At 51.2% G+C, this 9,884-nt stretch overlaps 1 protein-coding gene across 1 annotated transcript in view; it reads right to left on the reverse strand.

Annotated features, from left to right (window-relative positions):
• Positions 1-211, reverse strand: part of DNAJB5 (DnaJ heat shock protein family (Hsp40) member B5) — a 34,997-nt gene extending 34,786 nt beyond the window's left edge. The window contains exon 1 of the mRNA XM_034774030.1: positions 120-211. The gene's annotated coding sequence lies outside the window, so the exon portion shown is untranslated. The remainder of the gene's footprint in view (positions 1-119) is intronic.
• Positions 212-9,884: the final 9,673 nt, after the last annotated feature.

A 9,884-nucleotide genomic window follows, 5' to 3' on the forward strand; every position in this document is an offset into this window, starting at 1 on the left:
GGGGTCCTGACACTCAGACCCCTCCCGGGAGCGCGCGGGGGGGTCGGACACTCCGGGGGGGACCCCGGCCCCCCCGCTCCCAGGGGTCTCAGCAGCGGCGGCGGCCCCCCCGCACTCACCGCTCTCGCCGTCCCGGGGCGCCGCGCACACTGAGGCTCCGCCAGCCGCCTCCCCCCGAGCCAGCCGGGCCGTGACGTGGGGGGAACCCGCCCCCGCCTAGCAACTCGCCCGCCCGCCCACAGCCCGCAGCCGGCCCGCGCAACTCCACTGGCCACCGCGGCTGCCAATCCCGGCAGCCCTCTACTCCCATTGGTCTGCCCGGGGGGGCGGCTCCCAGGCGCGCCGCCGTGGGAAACGGCCAGGAGCGCCTGCCTCTTCCCAGGTGCGATTGGTTCACTGCCCTCGCCATCACCCTCTAGTGCCCGCCTCCCACCCCCTCTCATTGGTCGGAGAAACCCAGCACCGCCCATAGCGGCTTCTTATTGGTCAATCTGGCGCCTTCACAACCCGCCCTGCGCTTTCTCATTGGCTCCGGTAGCATGCATCCATGTGGAATCCCTGGGGAATCTTCTGGAAGTCCTGTGACATCACTAGAGAGGGACCCTGTGACGTCCCTGGGGGGAGCCTGTGACATCACTAGAGAGGGAGGGGGGCCCCTGGGTGTTCTCACTGTGGGGGGCTGCAGCCATGTGGGGGTTGGGGGGCTGGGGAGAAGGAGCAGGGGGGCAGCACCTGCTGAGGGCTGGGCACCAGGAGCCTCCCCTGCCCAGTGGCCCCTGCAACCACTGCGCCCCAGAAAGCCCCGCTCAGGGCCCCCCAATCGCCAGATTTCAAAAACGAATAAATCTCTGGGTGTTGATTGGCCACCTGGTTACTGAGCCGTTCCCACGTTTTTCTCCACCACCGGCAGGGCCAACATACGCCTCTTTTAACGAGGAAAACTGCGATTGTCGCAGGGTAACGGGAGTCCAGGAGCAGGGACTTTAAAGAAAGTATCAGATATTGTGAGACTCGTTAAAATCATGAGCGTTGGCAACACGGCCATGGCCCTATGAGGGACTGGGTTGCTGAGATCATTTACTGTCCCAGTCACCCTCCTCGTTGCTGCTTCAAACCCACGCTTGGCCTTTAACATCTCCGCCCTCCTCTGCTTCTCCACCCTCGTTCTTTGCTGCTTTGCCACCTCCCTTCCGTCTCCCGCCACAGCTGGACGTTGTGCTGGCTTTCTCCACGTCGCCAGCTCTCACCATTTTATTTGCATCAGAGAGTCATTTCATTTGGAGCCTCACAATATTTGATATTTTACGTAAAGCTCCGGATCCCGGTAACGTGATTACATGAGAACCTCAGCTAATCTTTAAAACCAAAGTAAGTTTCTAGCCCACCTGGTTGTTGGGTAAAGCTTGAAAATGTGACCCAAGTGCAAACTAACATTTGGGGTTGGCACTGCTGCCCTCTGCACAGGGCAGATTTCACCTGTATAGGCTGACTTTGGTCATGCATGGCATGATGAGCTTTTAAAAAATAGCAAATTCTTAGCTTTTTTTTTTTTGTCCGAAGAAGCACAAAGGATTCTGGGGTGTGGGATCAAAGTCAAAGTCAAGTAGTTCCGGAGTTGCAGGTGAAACGAGATTGAGGAAGATCACCTAAAGCACTGGGATGAGGACCAGGGTCGACAACTTTGCTCCTCGGGCACAGTGGAATTTTTTCCCACAAGGATAAGACTTGTGTGTGCAGGAGACAGAGCGTCCTCGGGGGCTGGCCTGAGCCTGGAACAAACACCCATAGGTACTAAGGACCCTCACAAACCGTTTTCTGCCCCCAGTGCAAGGTGAACTTCTTCAACCTGCCTTAACTGGCTTAATGGCAGAACAGCACGTACCTGTTAAAAACCCAGCGGCCTATGAAACCAAATTGCTTACTACACACACAGTCTCCCCCTGGGGAGAAGATGAGAGAGTGAACCAGGTTACTTAGTCACCAGGGCCGGCTCCAGGATTTTGGCCGCCCCAAGCAGCCAAAAAAAAAAAAAAGCCGAGATTGCGATCTGCAATTCGGTGGGAGGTCCTTCGCTCTGAGCGGGAGTGAGGGACCGTCTGCCGAATTGTCGCCAAATGCCTGGATGTGCCCGCCCCTCTCCGGAGTGGCCACCCCAAGCACCTGCTTGCCAGGCTGGTGCCTGGAGCCGGCCCTGTTAGTCACATTGCTTAATGCCCCACGGGAAGGCACTCAAATCCTATGGTACTGAAGGTGAGATAAGAACCTGTAGAGAACAAAACACAGGAGTAAATGTGTGAGCATCAGAGATCTCTTGGGCCATTGTTATAATCCACTCTCTGACTCCCTGTGACTGGGAGCAAGTAAGCACTTAAGTCACACTTTTCAAAAATAGCCAGTGACATTGTATTTGTATTTGGGCGTCCAACATGAGACAGAGATTCTCAGAGAGCCTCTGTAGTTCCCATTGCCTTCAGCTGCAGCATCTCTGAAATTCAAGTCCTAGGTGTCTTGAGTTGGACACCCAAGACCAGAGACCACATTTGAAAATATTGGCCCTAACTTTTGTGAACCTTGGTGGACCTAGCTGTAAAACAAGAATAATAGCTGGCGCTTTGGTGAGTTACAAATGCAGCTAAAGAAAATGACTGAGTTCTCCCCTGATGAAACTTTGTAATCATTTTATTCAAGCAAAGATCACCTGTGCTTTCCTGATGTGATTCCGTCTACCTGGGGTTTTGCATTATGGCAGCCCCTAGAGTTCTCATCCTGTTTGGAGCCCCACTGTGCTAAATGTTATACAGACCTCTAGTGAAAGAAAGTTCCTGCCCCAAAGAAATTATAGCCTTTGGCCCCAGTCCTCTAACTGTCTGCACATGGGCAGACCCCCTACGCCTTCATGGTACCCCACTAACTTCAGTCCGTAGTCTGCCCATGTAGAGCTCATTGCAGGATCGGGGCCTTGGTAGAAGGCAAGACAAGACATAACAGATGGGTGAATCATAGGGTTAGAAGGGACTGCAAGGGTCAGCTTGTCTAACTCCCTGCCAAGGTACAGGACTTGTTGTGTCTCAACCATCCAAGACAGATGGCTCCAGACTCTTTATAAAAACCTCCAGTGAAGGAGATTCCATGACTTCCCTAGGCAGTTTGTTCCATTGTCCTACTGTTCTTACAGGTAGGAGGTGTATCCTGAGATTTAATCAAAATCTGCTGTGCTGTAGTTTGACCCCATTGCCTCTTGTCCTGCTCCCTATGGCAAGAGAGAACAACTTTTCTCCATCTTTCTTATGGCAGCCTTTCAAGTATTTGAAGACAGATCTCATGTCTCCCCTTAATCTCCTCTTTTCCAAGCTAAACATACCCAATTCCTTCAGCCTTTGCTCATTTGGCTTGAATTCCATCCCTCTGAGCATCCTTGTCACTCGCCTCTGGATCCTTTCCAGTTTCTCTACATCCTTTGTATACAGCAGGGACCAAAACTGGCCACAGTTCTCCAGCTGAGGCCTGACCAGCACCAAGCAGAGTGGTACCATCACCTCCCGTGACTTGCATGCTTTGTCTCTGTCAATGCACCTACAATTGCATTTGCTTTGTTTTGCAGCAGTATTGCATTGTTGACCCATGGTGAGGTTGTGATCCACCACAACTCCCAGATCCTTCTCAGCCATGCTGCTGCCCAGCCAGTTAACCCCCTCTGGGTTTGTGCATTTGGTTTCTCTTCCCTAAGTGCAGCACCTCACATTTGTTGTTGAATTTCATTTTATCTATAGCCCAGTTCTCCATTTTATCAAGATCCCTTTGAATTTTAGCTTTGTTCTCCAAAGTGTTGGCAGCCGCCCCCCAGCTTTGTGTCATTTGCAAATTGGATCAGTGTGCTCTGTGTACCTATATCCAGGGCATTTACAAAGATGTTAAACAACACCGGACCCAGAACAGATCCCCGTGGAACCCCACTTGAGACGTCCCTCCCGCCAATCCGACGTCATTCCATTAATAGTTACTCTTTGGATCACTTGATGATTCCCTGTTCTGTTCATTCCCTCTGGGGTACGTGGCATTGGCCACTATCGGCAGACAGGATACTGGGCTAGATGGACCTTTGGTCTGATCCAGTGTGGCCGCTCTTATGTTCTTAGTTTGCAGTTGTTTAACCAATTATGTATCCACTTAATGTAGCTCTCCCGAGCCCACATTTCTTCAGAAACAAACAAACGGGGAGCAGCAGGATGCAGGTCAGGGTAACAGCCACACAAACGTGTGTTTCACGGACTAGCTGTGTGCACAGATTCGTAGGTGTAATAAGCAGTTCAGTAGCAGTAATCACTGTTTGCCACTCTGCTTGGTCATTCATTCCCTACCCCAGCCCTCCAAGACATTCACATTCTTTCCCTGAGGAGGTGGGAGGGCCTCCTGAGGACTTGTACAAGTCCCATGGGAGTGGTACCGCCTCTGGGTCCTGTGGAAAGCCAAATCTCAGCTTTCATTACAAAAGCACAGTACATTTCTAGGCATCTGCCTTGCAAAGTGCTTTAAAAATGTGAAAGCGACGCAAACTGATTGGAGCCTTTGGGTTCCACTGCCGCGGGAGTCAGTCTGGGAGGAGCTACGTAACATTGTGATTAGTATTCTTTAATTCTGTTCCAACAGTGCCTAAAGGCTCCAGCTGAGATCAGGGCCCCATGGGGCGCAGTGCTGCGCAAACATAGTGTGAGGCAGTCTCTGTCCTAGAAAGTATAAATCTAAATAGCCAAGATGCAGGGTGGGGAAGGGTCTTGTCCAAGGTCCCCCAGCAGGTCGGTAGCAGGGCAGGGGATAGAACCCAGGACTCCTGACTCCCAGCCCAGTGCCCTAGATGTCATGATCTCCCTCTCTGAGTCCCCGTGGCTTGGGGGATATCGTCTTGCTGCTGCTCCCCAGGCTGCTGTGCAGAGCAGGACTCATCGTGGGCAGGAAGCAACATTTGCTGGAGACCCTCCTCCAAACGCTATGGTTGGCTCTGCGGGCAGGGCTGCACTTCAAACCGCTGCAGTGGCACCAGGGCTGGCTCCAGGCACCACTTGCCAAGCAGGTGCTTGGGGCGGCCACTCCGGAGAGGGGCAGCATGTCCAGCTGCTCGGCGGCAATTCGGTGGATGGTCCCTCATTCAAAAAAAAAAAAAAAAAAAAAAAAAAAAAAAAAAAAAAGCCGCAGATCGCGATAGCGGCTTTTTTTTTTTTTTTTGCTGCTTGGGGCGGCAAAACCCCTGGAGCCGGCCCTGAGTGGCACCACGGTAGTGCTTCAGTGAAGATGCTCCTACGCCGGGAGAGCGTCTCCCGTCGGCATAGTTAATCCATCTCCGGGGAAGCGGCAGCTGTGTCGACGGGAGAAGCCCCCCACCAACAGAGCGCTGTCTACACGGGTGGGTCTAACTGCGTCGCTCAGAGGGGTGGATTTTTCACACTCCTGAGTGACATAGTTAGACCAATGTACGTTTATAGTGTAGACCTGGCCTGAGTGTTACACTGTTCATCCTCTTGTAAAGCTGCAGCAAGGGGAACTCCCTCCCTGAGTTGCTCAGCAGGCTTCTGGGTGCACGATGTAATTGCTGCAACCTTCCCTGCCAGCCTCTTCGGAATTGCAAGGGGAGAGGAAACGGGCCCAGATGCTGTTGCACTAGGTGGGAATCTTGTAGCCAGTGCAGCTGTCTCTTCCTGCAGGTGCCTACCTGCCCAGCCTGGAGTGTGGAGAGCTGGTACTGGAAGGCAGCCTAGAGCCCTGTTCTCCCTGCATTAGAGGAGACCACCAGCATTCCTGGGAGAACTGCCAATCTCAAGAACCAAAGGCTACCTAGTTCTGGACCAGAAGGCATCTGCTTCCCGCCTACCAACCACCCCCTAAACTACAATACCCACCTGGGGAAGTCAGGAAACAGACTGACAGAGTGAGACGGGTACCCAGAAATCACCTACTACAGGACAGGCCCAACAAGGACAATAACAGAACACCACTGGCCATCACATACAGCCCCCAGCTAAAACCTCTCCAGCACATTATCAACGATCTACAACCTATCCTGGAAAATGATCCCTCACTCTCCCAGACCTTGGGAGGCAGGCCAGTCCTTGCTTACAGACAGCCCCCCAACCTGAAGCAAATACTCACCAGCAACTACAAACCACAGCACAGAAACACTAACCTAGGAACCAATCCCCGTAACAAACACTGTTGCCTATTCTGTCCCCATATCTACTCTAGCGACACCATCAAAGGACCTAACTACATCAGCCACACCATCAGGGGCTCATTCACCTGCACATCTACCAATGTGATATGTGCCAGCAATGCCCCTCTGCCATGTACATTGGCCAAACCGGACAGTCTCTATGTAAAAGAATAAATGGACACAAATCGGACATCAGGAATGGTAACATACAAAAGCCAGTAAGTGAACACTTCAATCTCCCTGGACATTCTGTAACAGCTTTAAAAGTAGCTATACTTGAACAAAAAACCTTCAGAAACAGACTTCAAAGAGAAACTGTTCAGCTACAATTCATGTGCAAACTTAACACCATTAATTTGGGCTTGAACAGGGACTGGGAGTGGCTGGCTCACTACAAAAGCAATTTTCCCTCTCTTGGTATTGACACCTCCTCATCAATTATTGGGAGTGGACCACATCCACCCTGACTGAATTGGCCTTGTCAGCAATGGTTCTCCACTTGTAAGGTAACTCCCTTCTCTTCATGTGTCAATATATCTATGCCTGTATCTGTAATTTTCACTCCATGCATCTGAAGAAGTGACTTTTTACCCACGAAAGCTTATGCCCAAATAAATCTGTTAGTCTTTAAGGTGCCACTGGACTCCTTGTTGTTTTTGTGGATGCAGACTAACATGGCTACCCCCTGAAACTTTCCACTGGCGGGGGGGGGGGGGGGTCAAGTTTGGGAAACAAAGGATTCCCACCTTATGTAAATCTTATTTAAGGGTGAGGAGGAAGGCAAACAGGATTCCTCCTCTCCATGCCTGTCTGCCCAAGAAGAAAGACTGCAAAAGGGAAGGCAAGGAGGGAGTCCAGACTGAGATGGGTCCAGTCTGAAAAGGAATATAACTGGAACTCTGAACCACAGAAGCTTTGCAAACTGCCTGCAATATCTAGGGTGAGAAATACTATTGGTAACCAGTTTCTTTAGTGAAACCAGCTTAGTTTGCGTGTTTGATTTCATTTGCTTAGTAATGTGATTTGTTCTGTTTGTTACCCCTTTTACCGCTTAAAATCTGCCTTTTATAGTTAATAAAATTTGTTTTGTTTATTATTAAACCCAGTTTCTGTCATTTCTAACTGGGGGCGGGGGGAAGAAGTGTGCACACCTCTCTCTCCATTGAGGGAGGGGGCGCATTTCAGAGTATCTCTTTGGGTCTGCACTCCAAGGGAGGGGGACATCTGAGTGCTGGAGCAAGTCCCTGACGCTGAGTCTGCCCAGAGCTGAGCTGCAGCTGGGGGTGGCCCTGCCTGTGTGTGTGTTAGAGGAGGTTTGAAGCGCCAGGCTCAGCAAGACAGGTGAAAGGGGGCCCAGGCTGGCAGAACAGGTAGACTCAGCGGTATCTCAGCACATCAGGTGGTTTCCCAAGGGGTCCAACCTGTCACACTCAAGTTGTAGCATCTCCAGAGAAATACCACCCCAGAGAGGTCCATATATACCACTTCAGACTGGATTTGCCAGGGACCAAGAGTCCAAGAAAGGAGTTTTGGATAAATAGCCTGGGGTTAACCTGGCTCAGGGCCTCCTTTCTGATTCAGCAAAAGGACAGGCCTTGTGGGCCAAGGAAGGACTTTGACCTACCAAGGTCCAGTAAGACACAGTGCCAGTTCTGGGCTGAAGCTGTGATGACCGTGTGGCTGCAGGGAACACACCTCGGCGAGGGACTGAAGGGCTAATCATCGGCCAGAGCCTTTGTTGAAGAGAGGGGGTGATCTCTGGTAAGCTTATTAGCGTGTGTGTAGGTTCCTTTATGGTTTGTAATAGGTTTTCTCTGTAATGCTTTCTACCTTAGGAATAAATCTAATTGCTTAGAAACAGCTGTGTGTTCACTTAGATCTGTGGCGATCACACTATGTACTGTCTCTGAGGCGAGAAGTGAAGCAGAACTGTTTAGACAGACTGTCTTCAGCTGGGAAAATCACAGTACAGCCAGGAACTGTGCAGCCTAAAATACCCCGGTCAGACGGGAGAGAGAGGCGGGTCTCCACTCAAGAGAGGCATTGGCTGGGGACCCAGCAGCCTACAGTGGGTGCCCTTGCTGAGGGGAAATACAGAGGGGAGTTGCTACTCCAAAACTCTGATTTTCCACCTGCAGGATGTGAGTAACTTCTATAATTCCCTAATGCCCTTCTTCTGTGCACTGGTTATGGAGCACCTCACAGAGCCGGAAGAATCAATATTTTCCATGTATTATCAACACAGCTTCTGAGTCATTGTGGATTAAACCACCACTTATTATTGTAAATTATCTGTCTGTCTATTTGTCTAGTACACAAATCATTATGGTATCTAGGCAACAGAAGAGGAATTCCTCTCCCTATCTCTAGCACATAAGAAGGGCCATATTGGGTCAGTCCATCTAGCCCAGTATCCCGTCTTCTGACAGTGGCCAATGCCAGGTGCTTCAGAGGGAATGAACAGAACAGGGCATTTATCGAGTGATAATGGCAATCAGAGGCTAGGGACACCCAGAGCAGGGGGTTGCATCCCTGCCCATCCTGGCTAATAGCCACTGATGGACCTGTCCTCCATGAACTTACCTAGTTCTTTTTTGAACCCTGTTATAGTCTTGGTCTTCACAACATCCCCTGGCAACGAGTTTCACAGGTTGGCTGTGCATTGTGTTAAGAAGCATTTCCTTTTGTTTGTTTTAAACCTGCTGCTTATTCATTTCATTGGCTGTCCCCAGTTCTTGTGTTATGTGAAGGGGTAAATTAACACTTCCTTATTCACTTGCTTCACATAGATCTCTGTCATATCCCTTTTCCCAGCTCATTGGTGAATATGTTGCACAGCAGGGTCCCTAGTACAGATCCTTGGGGGACCTCGCTATTTACCTCTCTCCATTTTGAAAACTGACTATTTATTCCTACCCTTTGTTTCCTGCCTTTTAACCAGTTACTGAGCTCTAGGGGAGTTGCTTGTGTGCCGTGCAATGTTCACTCAGTGCAGTGTTCCAGGGTCACGGACAGTGTGTACATTTCTTCCTGGACTTTCCTTCATTTTCAGTCAGTGAAAGGGAGTCAGCCTGCATGCTCCTAGGGAGAGCACAGCACGGAATGACAGTGGAGCTGCAGTCATACCCAATGCCTATAGTTCTTGCTGGCTTTTGATTCTGAAACAATGCAAACACGGCCCTCCACCCTGGGAGCGGAGTCTTTCTCTGGCCCAGCGTTCTCCAGTCAGAGCGGTGGGAGGGAATTCTAGTGGGGGTCCAGGGGACTCCTGAGAACAGACAGAAGCATGGGAGGGATGCATTGGAACAGGACACGCCGGGTCAATAGGGCAGCTGAGAGGTCTGGTTATTGAAGCGCATGCTTCCAAACATGCAGGTGCAAGCTACTGCCCTTCTGGCTACGCTACTCTCAACTTCAGAAACTCCTAGGCCTTGGCTACACTGGTGCTGTACAGCGCTGCAATTTGCTGCGCGCAGGGGTGTGAAAACGCCCCCCCTGAGCGCAGCAAGCGCAGCGCTGTACAGCGCAGGTGTAATCAGCGCCTGCAGCGCTGCACGCTCGCTCGCAGCGCTGCACGCTATTCCCCTCGGAGAGGTGGAGTACATACAGCGCTGCGAGAGCTCGCTCACAGCGCTGCAAGCTATTCCCCTCAGAGAGGTGGAGTACATACAGCGCTGCACGC

Source organism: Trachemys scripta, chromosome 6, assembly GCF_013100865.1.
Source record: "Trachemys scripta elegans isolate TJP31775 chromosome 6, CAS_Tse_1.0, whole genome shotgun sequence".
In the NCBI taxonomy this organism is placed as follows: Eukaryota; Metazoa; Chordata; order Testudines; family Emydidae; genus Trachemys; species Trachemys scripta.